This window comes from Ictidomys tridecemlineatus, chromosome 5, assembly GCF_052094955.1.
Source record: "Ictidomys tridecemlineatus isolate mIctTri1 chromosome 5, mIctTri1.hap1, whole genome shotgun sequence".
NCBI classification, from domain to species: Eukaryota; Metazoa; Chordata; class Mammalia; order Rodentia; family Sciuridae; genus Ictidomys; species Ictidomys tridecemlineatus.
The window spans coordinates 61172518-61186991 of NC_135481.1; the positions used below are offsets into that span (position 1 = coordinate 61172518).

Genomic DNA, 14474 nt, shown 5'->3' on the forward strand with positions numbered 1-14474 from the left:
TCCAGCAATTCCACTTCTACATATTTATCCAAAAGAATTGAAATCAGAATCCTGAAAAGATATGATTTTCCAGTGTTCACTGCAGTATTACTCATAAGAGCCAAGAGTAGAGAGACAGCCTAAATGTCCATCAGAGGATGAATGAATAAACAAAATATGTCATATACATACAGTGGGAATATTATTCAGCCATAAAAAGGATATCCTGTCACGTGTTATGATATGCATGAACACTGTTATGGTTTAAATGTGAGGTGTTTCCCGAAAGCTCACTTGTGAGACAATGCAAGAAAGTTCAGAGAAGAAATGATTGGGTTCTGAAAGCTTTAACCCAATTGGTGAATTAATCCCCTGACAGGGGTTAACTGAGTAGTAACTGAAGGCTTGTAAGGTGTGGCTTGAAGTGGTGGAACATTGGGGGCATGGCAAAAAGATGTTTTGTATCTGACAAGTGGAGTCTCCCTCTCTGTCTTCTTTTTGAGGCATGTGAGCTTCTTTCCTCTGCCACATTCCTGTTCCACGATGTTCTGCCTCACCTGAGGAATGGAGCCTGCCTTCTATGGACTAAGACCTCTGAAACCATGAGCCCTCAAAGAAACTTTTCCTCCTCTACTGCTATTCTGGTTGGGCCCTTTTAGTCCCAGCAGTGAAAAATAAAAGCTGACTAAAATAGAAAGTAAGGCCATGATGCTACATGAAATAAGCCAGTCACAGTACAACAAATCCCGCAGGTTACCTTTCTCATGGAGTATCTGAAGCAGCCAGACTCATAGACTCAACAAATAGAATAGTGGTTGCCAGGAGCTGGAGGAGGGGGCACTTGTCCATAAAAGGAAAATCCATAGAGATAGAAAATACAACAGTGGTTTTCAGGGGCTGGGGAAAAAGAGGGAGGGGGAGTAGCTGGTAATGGGTACAGAGCTTCTTTGGCAGGTGACAGAAATGTTCTGGAATTAGTGATGAAGGTTGCACAATTTTGAGACTACACTAAGAAACAATTGTACACTGAAAAGCATAAATTCTTTTTGTGATTTTTTTCCTCAGTTTAACAATAACCATTTTTAAAGTCCCCCTTTCATCAAATACAACCAGAGGAAAGTGACCTGGAAAGCGAAGGAATCCGTCTACAAGGGATACGTTCACCTTGTTCCTGGAGAAAGACCCTTAAAAAGAATGTTCTCTTATTTTTTTTTTAATTCAAGAGAACTATAGACAGTTTCTTAGGTATTCATATTTGAAGTTCCACACCAAACGGTAATGACATCTAAGCTAGAAAGTGGTTTTAGACAGTTCTGATTGAATAGAAAGGAAAAAAGACTTTTTTTAAAAAAAGTGCTATTTGCAGAGTTCCTTTTTTTTTTTTTCCTTCCTTTCAGAGTAGCAGGAGTTGAAAGGAGTTGTGTAGGATTCTCTGACTGCAGAAAAGTTTTCAATCTCATAAGACTAGGAATGTATTCAGAAGGAGCAGACTGAGAGTGTAATTGGGGCCTGAGAGCCAGCCCTAGCTGGGAGTCACCCCCCCATACACACCACCACCCTCTGCAACCTCACGACCCCACCCCAGGCACAATTCAGGGCAGGCTGTGAAATCCAGGGAGAGGAATCATCTGGGCAGAGGCTGCTTCTCACACCTTCTCCCTGCCCCGCTTTGGAAGCTAAGGTGGGATCTTCAGTTGATTCAAGGACAATGAAGACAACATGGTCCTTTGACAAAACCATGCAGAGCCCATATCTAAATATGGTTGGTAACTGAAGTATTGGGGACAGGGTAAATGCACCTCTCAGGCCTAACTCTTAACCCCCTCAGTAGCAGTTCTCTTTTCCCGAGGGTTTGCCATCCAGACCTTTACTATGTTAAGAACATTCCCGTGTTGGGAAATGCCAGGTTCAACCAAATACATTTTCCCTGGTTCCTGTACCAATGCTCAGGCCAAGTGAGCTGATCTCCATTTGCCCTCCCGGTGAGCATGCACCCTCTGAGATGGCCTTTGCCAGAGCAGGGATTGCATAAATGATGGCTCCCTGGCAGAGAAAAGAGTAAAGAATCAGCAAGTGGCTAGAGCTGGTCTCCTGCAGGGCTCCCCCACCTCCACATAAGGATATTTCCCACATTCCTTTCACCAGGCGGAAATCAACTCTTCCACCACAGGCTCTGCTCCACTGAGCAAAGGTTATGGCTACTGGCTATCTTCACCTCCCTGTCATTTGTTTTCACCTGAGCAGGTTGAACATCTCTAGGTTCAAGCCTGGAAAGTCAGAAAGAGAAGAAAAAGAGACCACAGAGGAAGGAATAAGCCTCTGCAGAGGACAAACTTTGTTGCTAAACTTGGAGACCAGTCAGGGACTGCTGGGGCTTGAAAGGGAACCATGGACGCTGAAGGAGGGATGAGTTCAAGGCAGAGGACAGCAGAAACCACGGTCCACAGGGCAAAGCAGCAGATGTAGAAAACCACCAGAAAATCTGGACAGCATCCCTCTGGGAGAAATCTAACCCTCTACCCCCAAAGCCCCGGCTGGAGGCCTCCTTTTTGTAGAGGAAAATAGGAGATAGCTAGATCAAGGGTACAACATGGGAATCCCCCAGCCTCTCAAACCCAACAGTAATAAAGGGTGATCACCAACCTTTGCTTCATCACAGGAAGCAGCAACACTCACCCCCGGCAGCCAGCAGCACTGACCCTTTATCTGTAACTCAGCTAGAAAAAGGATGAGGTCGGTGCCTCCAGCCTCCTGCTTCCCAGAGGAAAACCCCTCTGTCCTTAAGACAGAAGGAGTCCAGAATACCACCGAGGTTCCAGCCCCTGAAGTTTGGGCACCTCCAAAATGACATCCTCCTGTCAATATTGGAGGCTTTGGGTTCCAGTTCTGAAACTGGAAAATGTGGAGTTCAGATTTCTGCTCCTATAACAAGCTAAAATACCTTACACAGATTTCCTTCTCTCTTTGCTTCCAAAGCGTCTAAGACAAGTTGTTAGATACACACATGGGTTTAGAGCTGAGAGAATTAGAAGGAAGATATAAACTTAAGTCAGCTGTTAATGGAGTTAATTGAAGACACGGTTTAGGTGAGATTGCCCAGGGTATAGAGTGGCTAGAGAGCTCAGGGAAAAAAACTGTCAAAAACTTGATCAAAGGCAATAGAGATTACCGAGAGTTCTGGTCACACCCTCGGGAAGTTCTTATTCTACAGATCTATGCACCACTGACTGTCTTCCTGTTGGCTAAAGTTATTTACAATTCTCTAGGGGTAGAAGTTAATTTGTAGAAAACTGATAGAAATGCAGATGATTGTTGTCCATAGCACTGCGAATGGATTTTTGTCCTCATATAGATACCTTGTTGATTTTTAACCTGGTAGAAACAATGACCCCCAAGAATTATATTTTATTGTTCTATGAAATACTAACCATTTTGCATCTATTAGCAAATTCAGTTCAGTATTCTGAGTACCTATGTGTCTGTGTTTTCAATTGTCCTTTGATCTGATTTTTAACATCTCTTTGGTTTCTTTGTTGATGAGTTACATAATGTCTTTGATGTGTTCCCTCTATATTTGTGTAAGACTTTCGATTTTACCTTTTGGAAAAATTAAACTTTAGCAGGACCAAATCCTGGAGGAAATGCAACAGAATAGAGAGAGAAGCATGTTCTTGCAAAGGGGAGGAGGCAAAGGCAACCAGTGAAGGAGGGAAAAAAGCAGGAGTGTGTGGGCACAAAAGTCAAGGTAACACAGGGGTTTGGGATAAGGGGAGTGACCAACCAAATGCCAGAGGCACAGAATTAATTTTTCATCTCTCTTGACCACACAACGCATGCAACACACTGCCCGCCCCACTGCCCTGCACCACCAATTCCTCCCACGAGACAAGAGGCAACCTTTTCTAAACCACTCAAAGCACACACATCTTGTTATACCCTTCTCTGGGGAACAGGAGGCTTACTCCTCTGACATTTACATAACCATGGGAGCCTACTCAAGCATTCTCTGAAGAACAAGGAACATTTACTTCAAGGTGATTTTCTGTTCCCAGTTTGACTGTGAATCAGATAGCACTTTTTTTTTTTTTTTGCAAAAGGAAAAAAAAAAAGACCTTAAATTTAATCTGTGAGTGCACCCCATTTAATAGAGTATACTAATTGCTACACGAACATCCTACGGCTTGTCCCACTACAATCACATCCTTGAAGACAATCAGTTGGCAAATTTGATCATTCCCGTCATTTCCAGCTCACAGATGGAAAACTGAAAAGCAGGCAGCTGTGTTGGGAAAATGTGTAAATTACTCAGCCCCCTCAAACTGGCTTTAACTTTTGGAGTGAGCTGGCTGGCTCAATAAGCGTAAATCCCTTTCATCTCAGGCTCCGACCTCCAGATAGACTGTATACATCCTAACAACAGTCATTCCCTGTCATTCCTCAAATCCTAGGATCTGAGGAAAAATTATCAAAATCCAGCCAATGGTTTTTAAAAAGCAAACCGTCCAGGTGTTCTCAATCCTTAAAAAAAAAAAAAAAAAAAAAAAAAGCACAAGCCAGAAGGAAGATTCTCCCTTTTTTAATCCTCATTTGTCCCCATGGAAGGGAAATCCCTCAACCACCAGCAGACAGACAACATTGGTTTTCATTTGCTGAGCACCCAATGGACGGATCAGCCTCTCCAATTGGGCGCCCCACTGCACCACCTGCCATGATCTTTCCACGTGTATCTGAAAATCACACTTTAGCTAACAAGCCTGAAGTTTTTCTGCTCATCAGAAGGGCTCTTTAAGAAATTACCCATTTGTCTAGAACTGGAGGCGGCTGCAGTCACTGCCATCCCAGATGGTCTCACTTTTCAGCACTACAGATCCTAGAACTTGACAGTACAATAGAACTCACACCTCAACATCCACCTTCTCCTTTGCAACCTGAAGGCAAGATGTCCAAAACTTCCTGGTGGGTGTTTCCAAGCCTTCAAGCTCTTGGTACCTATCAAAGAACAAGCACACCCCAAATCCAGATGCCATTTGTGAGCACATGCCAATAATGCCTTTGGCAAATTTCAACAGATACTATTCTTTATGAAATGTGGTGTGATTCTCCACAGTGGTCACAAGATGGCAGGCTTTAACCTCCTAAAGGAGCCCCACAGCTTTCCAACTTTGCAGCCTGCGGTGCTGGAGGCACACTGAAATGACAAGCTGTAGGCAGAGGCATCTCTTCATTTATTAATATTCCCAGGCACAGCTTGAGGAGATCTCGCATCACTTTAGGGAGCTGATTTGTTTTGTCATTCATTTGGTTTAAGAAGAATAATTCCCTAATCATTTGTCAGGTGAGGTGCTTTTAAATTTTAGTTCCTGCCCTCACAGAAAAAAATGTCTGCCTGAAAGATTCACAACAGGGAGATGTATATATGTGCAGAATTTTCACCTGCGTGTTAACAACAGAGTAATGTTGTTTTCCAGGGGTTTCAGGCAATACATAATTTGCCCACTGACAAAATAAATGTTGATATATATTATGAGAAGACACACACACACAAATCAGAGGGATAAAATCATATTAACAATAGCTCACAAATTCCGTTTCAAGTTTCAGTTATAATTATGTTTGCCTCAATCCTGATTTTTCTTTTTTGCTTCTAATAACCCAGTCATCACCCAAAAGACTCAGGAAAACGCAGATGCAAGAATCTGTTTTAAGGTGTCCGGCCATATTTTCAAAAAGCAGAAAATTAGTTCCAACTTGTTTCAAAAGAGAATTATGCACTGATACCCAGGGATAATCTACCAGTTGGGGAGGAGCCCCTGAAGAGGGGAGGCAGGGAACAAATAAGAACAGGGACTCACACTGGGGACAGTAGTTACACAGACAGAAATAATAATGTAGGTTTCTTAGACAAAATGAAGAAGGCATTTGGTAGCATCTGAATCAAGCAGATTTCAAAGCAGAAAGAATCAGGTAAGAGCAACAAACAGTTAATAAGGGACATTTTAGATTCACTATTAAGATATAATTTCCTTAGGGTCTTCAAAATAACAAGAGCTTCTAGAAGGTACTTAGCATGCAGACTTGGAGATTACTTGCAGCTCATCCCGTTCATAAAGACACACTCCTGGGCGCATTCACAAGAGGCAGTAATTAGATTCTACCAGTTTCTTGTCCCAGGCAGTCTTGCACAGTGACCATTAACCTCTACCCCAGAGGTAGAAGAAGTGATCCAAGAATGCTGTCTACACAGGTCAGGGCTCATAAAGACAGCAGCAATTAACCTCCCTCCAAGTGTGTGTGTGCTTGCGGGGAGAGGGGCCCGAACGGCATTCAGCACATTAAAAAGCATTTATAAACAGTAGGTTCGAAGGGCTCAGGGGAAGAAGAACCCTGTAATGAGTGATGGATATTAATGACCATTATTATCCTTCTCCTGACCCAAGGACTATTCCCTCAAGAATATTTACTTAGTATGCAGAACTGGAGCCCCAACATGAGGGGTTCTGAAGCTCTGCTATGAATCCGCTCACTTTCAACAGAAAGGAAACAGCTCCATGAAGTGAAGTCCTCTTCCTATAAATGAATATATATATATAAATGAACATTTTAGGGCCCCCATGTCCAACAGCAGAGCAGCAGATCCGTTCTCCTCGTGGCAAATCACATCTCGGAGGGCATTAGGGCAGGTTTAGCATGAACAAGCTATTGATTCCCCTTGTTACTTGGTTCGACTTCATTCCTTCGGATTGCCAAAGGCCTTTGTGACAACATAGGCTGTAGTGTGGAGGGCAGGAGGGAGCTCTAGTTTCTAGTCCTTTATTTATTCATTAAAGTTTTGAGCTAACAATATCTCCCGTTAAAAAAAAGAATTCAATGAAAGCCTGCGAGAATGCCTGATCCTTTTCACACTTAATAAAGAGGGAACTGCTTACTTTAGAGGCACTGAGAGAAAGGACAGGCAGGCATTTGTTAGGGTTGGGTTTATTTTTTGTTAAAATTTCATAACTCACTAATACAGTCCTGTTAATATTTTATATAAAACAAAAGCATTCTGAGGAAAAGGGGAACATCCTCTCTCACATACCTGCCTCTCTCTCCTAATCCATAGGTGCCCAGCTGGTAGCACTAACAATAGGATATGTTTAGGATTTTCCGTGCCTTCACATCCATATACACCTATATTGTTTTGTTTTTACAAAAATGGAATCAGAACTATGTGAGCTTTCTGTCACGGCAGCAAAGGTTCAACAATAGTCAACTTATGAGGAAAATCTGATTTTGCTGGTGGATTTAGAGGTTCCAGTCCTTGGTTGCTTGGCCCTCTTGCTTTGGGCCTGTGGTAAGCAGAACATCATGAAAGGAACAAAAGGAGGAGCAAAGCTGCCTTCACCATCATGGCAGGTGGGACGCAGAGAGAGACAGAAGGGGCCAGGTTCCCAATCTCCCATTCGAGGGTGTGCCCCCAAGAAGCTGACTTTCTTCTACTAGACCCCACCTCCTAAAGGTTCCAACACCTCCCTACACTGTCCCAGGCTAGCAACCAAATCTTTAGCAAAAGGGCCCTTAGGGGAGATTTAAGATCCAAACCATAACAAAACCGTTCATGTCATAGAACTTAATATGTATTGGAGATCTTTCTATGTAGGGATAAAGAGAGGTCCCTGTACTTTTAACAGTTGCATAGTATCCCGTGAAAGGATACTTTTTTACTTAATCATCCTCCTACTGAGGACTTTTACCCCGTGTCACTGAGACAGGTATAGATGAGGCTGAAAATGAGTGGGTGGACCCGGTGGAGCCTCCAGTTAAAATAAGGTGTTGAAACTAATTAGTTGGACCCAGTTGCCTGAAGCCAGGGGAGGCATGAGGAGTGAATCCAGCAATAGACAGGGAGCGTTGACAGCCAACACCAGAGAAACAGAGACATTGGCAGAATCTAGAGTGAACAAACACTTCTGCCTGAGCCCAGAGCCTGGAGAGAGAGAAAGGGAAAGAAGGGGAGGAAAATGTGAATTGCCTGAGTTATTTGAAAAAGGCCAAGTTCAACCAAAGACTCAAACTTGCTTTGAACTGGCAATATCAAGTTTATCATGATCAATGAAAAGGAAAAACTGAGTGTTGTATTAGTTTGCCAGGCTCCCAGAACAGCCACTGCAATCTGGGTGGCTTATAAAACTGAAATTTATTGTTTCAGAGTCCTGGCGGCTATAAGTGGGAGATTGATATGTCTATAACGCAGAGGGGAGAGCCCAGGGTCATAAGCTCCAGTTCCAAGGGATGACTTACTTGATGACACCCATCACTGGCTGCTTTCCCTTGCCATCTCATCTCACTTCCGTCCTCCTTTACCAGTGTTCCCTGGCATCACCTCCCCAGTGAGCTACTCACACCCCAACCTTTATCTCAGGGAGCACACAGCCAGGGACAGCTGCTTGCTATACTGGATTGTCCCTACTTCACCAAGGTGTAGAATGTGGATTTGCTAAGGAACCTTCTGAGACAGGCGGCAAGGTTTTTCTGAGAAAGAGACTGCCAGTGTAGTGGAGATATCCCCCCCCCCCATTCCTGCATCAGTTCTAAAAAGTGTGCCCTCTTGATATGTGAGTCCTTCTCCTCTACCTTCATCTTCTCTACTCTCTTTATGTCCCATTTATGGAAACAGGGAAGTGTCCTAAGCCTGTGGCTAGCTCTCACTGGTTCTCACTTAGACCAGGCCCAGGTGGTTTCCTGCACACATCCCAGGATTCCATGCTGTAAACATCTACCTTTCTCCCTTGTGGAATCTAGCTTTTCTGCCAGTGACAGGCTCATCAGTTCCATTCAGAAGTCCGTTTTGTGCCGAGATCCATAGAGTTCTCTCTAAATTGGAATAAAGTCAGTACATTGAGCCCTTTTGGACTTCTATGCCTGGTTCTCATCTGGCTCAGGATCCAGTTGGCATTTGGCATAATTAATTGACACTTTCAAACAATAACCATCATCAGATATGCTACTTTATCATGGGTCAGTGAGAGAAGGGCTGGTTCCCTTATTGCATTGGCAAAAGAAGTGTTTCACTGTTTCGTTTTGTGGACTAAAGATCAGATGGTCAACCCAAGAACAAATTGGTGGCAGCAGGTGGCAGAACTCATGCGGCCCAACTCCAGCTGCAAACATCTGGCCTCTCTTTGACTCATTTAATGAAAATTAGTTCCCCTCACCTTCCTGAACCAGCTGCTCTGGAAAGCAGACCCACCAATTCGTAGCGCGGGAAAGAGAATTACCTGCATGTCCTTAGCCAAGTCACTTCACCACTCAGGTTTGGACAGAGCCTGCCTCTTTTCTCCTGCCTACTTTCCTCCAAAAGTCTGCATTGCAAAATCCCCATGAGCAAACATACTTTTCTCTGCCAAGTCTTTGCCTCCAAATTGATCTCATGCTATAGCCAGACCCCAAAGTGTCTCTCACCCAAATTCATCTCTACTGACATTGATAATCCTAAACTCCTTCCAGCTCTAGGACACTATGGTACCCTGTGCTCTGAATCCCCTATGCACAGAATATCTTAACCATTAAATTTCCCAGTCTAGGAGCCACTGCCCCACCCTAACTGAAGTTATAGAACTATAAATAATCCCCTAAAAATCTCACTTTTGCAGAGGTTAGACCCTAAAGGATCTGGGAAGACCCCCATTAGTCACCAAGTTCATAGGAAAAAAGGTCCTGGGAGGCAAAAGGGCAGTTACCACATGACAGATCCTGCACTGCAAAGGGTGGAGAACTGTGTCACCCAGGGTCAGACTGAAGAGACAAAGGAGGGACCAGGCCCACCCTCGCTATGCACACTCTTGCCTCATCACAAACTCATTTCTATGAGAAAGATGGGGGGCAGGGGAGAGAGAATGTTTGTCACAGTGAAATCATGTAAAACACCATTTCTAAACCCCAGGCATTGGCCTACGCTGTTCTACTGGGGTTGATTTGTATAACACCCAGAGAATGTAGACAGTGGGGGTTGGGGGTCACTGTCATGGGATTCAACCAGAAGGAAGTTCTCTCTATGCCTAGACATACCTGACCTGACTCCATGAAAGCTACTGGCTTCCCACTGAAGCAGAGCTCCAGAGGGGAACCCAGCAGAGAGCAGAACCACAGTAGAAAGATCAAAATAACTTGAACAATTCTGAGCTAGGAGAAAGAAAACTAATCAATTGTCCTTCTCTGTGAAATATGGACAATTCAATAAAGCAGATGTTTTTACCAAAGGTAAACATGGGAAATGTCACTGATGATCTCAGTCCCAAATGCTGATGTCATTCTGGCCTGGGGTCTTTTGACTGGTTTTTTTCCTCCAGGCTGGACATGGAGCCCTGGTAGTGGTCTTAGAATACCATTCTCTGCCTCCAGTGTAGTTATTGTGTGAATTTTACCTTTGGCCGGTGGTAAAAGCCTTGGACTAGGAGGTGGAAACCCTAACAGTCTTGGTTCATTAGTAAGAAGAAGGAAATCTTTAACCTATTCTAAATCCCATTTCCTTACTTCAAAAAGTAAATGGATAAACCAGAATATCTCTAAGGTTCCTTCCATCTCCTAAAATATCTCTACTTTTATTCATTTTAAAGATACACAATGGTTTAATTGCTTGCCTGGCCACATTCAGGAAGCAGGGAAAGAGAGGCAAATAAAGAAGAATAACACCTTTTTCAAGACACCATTAAAAAGTAATTTATATTTCAAGACTTCCATTCTGTCTTCTTGGAAAGCCTGAAAGAAATTCCTTTCTTTATCTGGTTGCCAGACAACCTCTCTATTGAGGCTTTCATTTCCCCTCCCCCACCTTTTAAAAAAGAAATAAAAATCTGGCTTTAGGTACCTGGTTAGGAAGAAAGCTGATTTTAGGTGTCCCACAAGAAAAGCATAAATTAGGGCTGCCCATCAGTAGTTTGAATGCAATTGAAAGACTGTAAGGGACACACTTGAAGACAGCTAATGAAACTAAAAATTGCTAGTAGATAGTCAGTGTAGAAGAAACTGTAGAAAGGATTGATAATTAAATAGTACATTATATTTAGTGATTTGTATTTTGCAAAAATGTCTTCCCAAATAGCATTTCATCCTCATTTTTGCCTTTTGAGTAAGAAAGATAGTCTCTTTTTAACTGAGAAGAAAATTAGATCCAAAAGGATAAGTGACTTGCCTTACTTCGAATACCTGCGTATCGACAGAGCAGGTTTACATGTCTTGGGGAAATGGATTCAGTGACCTCCAGGCCCCTTCCAGTGACCTCTGGAGCCCAACTTTCTTGCCTTGCCAACTCAGTGCTTGCCCTCTTGGTGAGCATCTACAGAAGACAAAGAAAGGAATTTTGATCAATCAGCTTCCCAAGATCAGTAGCCCAGGAAGGAACAGGACAGAGAAAGATGGGAAGGTATTGGGCTGATCAAGCAGTGTAACTCTAGGCAGAAAAATCTGGGTTTACTCAGAAGGACAAAGAGAATCACATGCCCTTGGCTCAAACCACTGCCTGGTCCCTGAGAAAAAATTCTCTACTAGGCAATCAGGATATCTTCATTTGTTAGGACTCAGTGAGATGTTTTAGAAAGAAATAGAAACAAGCCCAATGTAAATGAAGACACAGCCGAACTCAGCTGTGTGATTTTACTTTGGGTCCCTAGCACCACCCTGCCAGCTGCAGGACTAAAGACCACTTGTCACATTGTAATTCATTTGTTCATGTGTCTATTTTCCTATTAGAAAGTAATCCATTGAGGACAAAGACTGATGAGGCTCAGGTAGTTCTAATAGGCAGGAAGAGACCACATTCACTCACTCTGTAAGATCATATGCCTGGTTTATTTGGCCAAGAATGCCAGAAGCAGCAGGGCAGCCACTCAGAACAGAGGCAGAGGCAGCAGCCCACAGAAGAGTTCCCCTTGGTACCCAGAGCACCAGGAGCCAGGCGTAGTCTTTTCTTCCCCAGGACTAGCATCATTATTCAAGAATATGCACATCTGTAATCCCAACTATTCGGGAGGCTGAGGCAAGAGGATTTTAAGATCAAAAACAGTCTGGGCAACTTAGCAAGACCCTATCTCTAAATAAAAATTTAAAAGGACAGGAAGTGTAGCTCAGTGGCAAACCTCCCCTGGGTTCCATCCCCAGTACCAAAAGAAAAAAAGAATATGTGCATATAATACATGACCTTGATAGAAAAGATTTCCAAAGAGAATATTTCCAAAAAGTCATCATCTTTTTGGTTCTTAAGTCAAACCCAGTACCGGCAAGGCCATATCCAGAGGTAGAAGAAGATGAGATAGGACAGCAGAAAGGAGAAGCAGGTATTCAGCTATTCCTGGACAATATCTCTGGTCCCAAGGTGCCCAGCAGGCTGATAATTCCTACCTTTTTCTCACTGCCCGAAGAATGTCTGCTCTGGACTTTACATATCCTAAATAACTTCTGGCCAATGGTTTGTACAGTCGAAAATGCACTTTACATGCATTTTCAAGTGAACTACTCTAGTTGACTCTTGACTGGGTTTCCATCTTAACACCTTTTCTGCTCCTATCTTAATGACACAAATCTGAGTCAAGGAGACATTAAATGACTGAAATGTTAACCCAGCTAGATAGCAGTATAACCCAGATCTTCAAGCATTAATTCAGTTTCTTTTCCTGTGTATCATATAACTCTTTTCCTTCTAGACCCTACAATGGTTTCTTTTGACTTAACACATCAAATTTAAATATTTCTACTTGGACTTCCTATCCTCCCATCCATCTTTTCCAGCATTGACAATTCTCTGCTAGCCGAGCATACCTGCCCATCATCTCCTCATTCTTTCCCTTGTATGGCCGGGCATTAAAATGTTCCCATGCCTCTCTCTACAAATTCATATTTCTTTTCCCCTCTTGGAAACACGGGTCAGAAACTCACCCAAACTAGCATCACTTTCCTGGTCTCACTCTAGCCCTCCTGCCTCTGAGTTTCAGCAGTGTTTCTGTTCTCTTTGTGGAGTGCCAGGTTTACACTGGCTAATCTGTAGCAGGGGCTTAGTAAAGATCTGTTGAGTGATGAATGAATAACTGAAGTCTGTGGATTCAGTCTCTGAATGTCCCTTCATCCCTATTGTCACTGTCATGGCCTCAGGCCCTCTCATTTTTCCTCCTCTGGACCCTCAAAAGTTTCTCCTAAGAGCTTTCTCCTCTCCCTTCCATCCTCCCTTTAGTCACACTCCACAGCGCTACCTGAGTGAACTTTCTGAAAGTTTTATTCCCATGCCTCTGGGATAAAGTCGAAAGCTCTTAGCATAGCATTCAAGACTCTTCACAATCAATTCTCAAGAAGTCCTCACTTCCCACTATTGATATATCCCTATGTGAGTTAACCCTTCAAGCACAGGGTATATATAGGCTTGCATTTCCGAGTCTTGCTAATGCTGCTCCTTTGCCAGCAGCATCCTCTCCTATCTCTACCTGATGATTTTTTTTGCTCACATTTTGATGTAGATGATAAATTTTATCGCTACAATCAGAAGGGCTGCTCTGCTCAACTCCAGAGCTAGCCCTGCTCTCTGGACCCCCACAGCTTAAGTCCACCCACACTGAGCACAGTGCATTATAATTGCTGGTCAGTCTCCCTTCTTCCTTTAACGGCTTCTGGAAAGCAGGACTAAGTGTTCCTGTCTTTTACATCTCCAGCCCTATTAGAGTACTTAGCTCCTGAGATGCTCTCAGTGTTGCTGAATAAGTGAACAAAGCATCTTGTTCACACCGTGTTAATTTGCATTTTCTATGAATCATACACTTTAGAGCTGAAAGAAATAATAGAAAATATCTTTTGTAGCTTGCTCATTTTGTAAATGCAGAAACTTCAGCCCACAAGAATTTATAGTGACTTCCTTAAGGTCACAATGAGCCAGGGAGGGGCATTGGCCTCTGGTAATCCGATTCATACCATCTTCTACTTTATCATACACATAAAGTCATGAGACCAAAATACAGAATAAACACCTCCTAGGTACAAAACAAACAAAGTCTCTTTCCTTTGCATTTTACTATAAGGGCTCAATACCCTCACTTGAATTTATCGAGTATGGCTGACTGGATGACATTTACAGACCCGTGGTTCTGCTGGGTAATTGTGCACTTGCCTCTTGATATCAGTTTGAAGTGTATTTTAGTGAGCTGACTCAGTTCATTTGAAACTTTTAAAATTTTTCAGATCCATCAATGTCCTTAAAACTCTCCTTAGAATGATGAATATTGATAGAGTTAAAGAATTATGGACACTAACTTCATCTAATGCCCAAAAGGAAACCATAAAGTTCCCAACTTAAGCAATTAACCCAAACACCAGTGTCTAGCACTTCCGTTCAGACTTTTGTCTCAAAATATGATGCTGAAGATAATTTGTACTTCTCAGATGGGAAAAGTCAAAGAAAGATGATAATAGCCTTCTCTTAGGAATAACAGACAAGTTTCAAGGGAAAGGAGCTGACATCATCAGTCAATGGGAAAATA

At 42.9% G+C, this 14474-nt stretch overlaps 1 long non-coding RNA gene across 1 annotated transcript in view; it reads right to left on the bottom strand.

The window, feature by feature from the left end:
- The window catches only part of LOC144377819 (uncharacterized), a 126759-nt gene extending 113768 nt beyond the window's left edge, over positions 1 to 12991 (bottom strand). The window contains exons 1-2 of the long non-coding RNA XR_013438987.1: positions 12889 to 12991; positions 11155 to 11293 (exon numbers count right to left, since the gene is read on the bottom strand). This is a non-coding gene — a long non-coding RNA (uncharacterized LOC144377819). The remainder of the gene's footprint in view (positions 1 to 11154; positions 11294 to 12888) is intronic.
- Positions 12992 to 14474: the final 1483 nt, after the last annotated feature.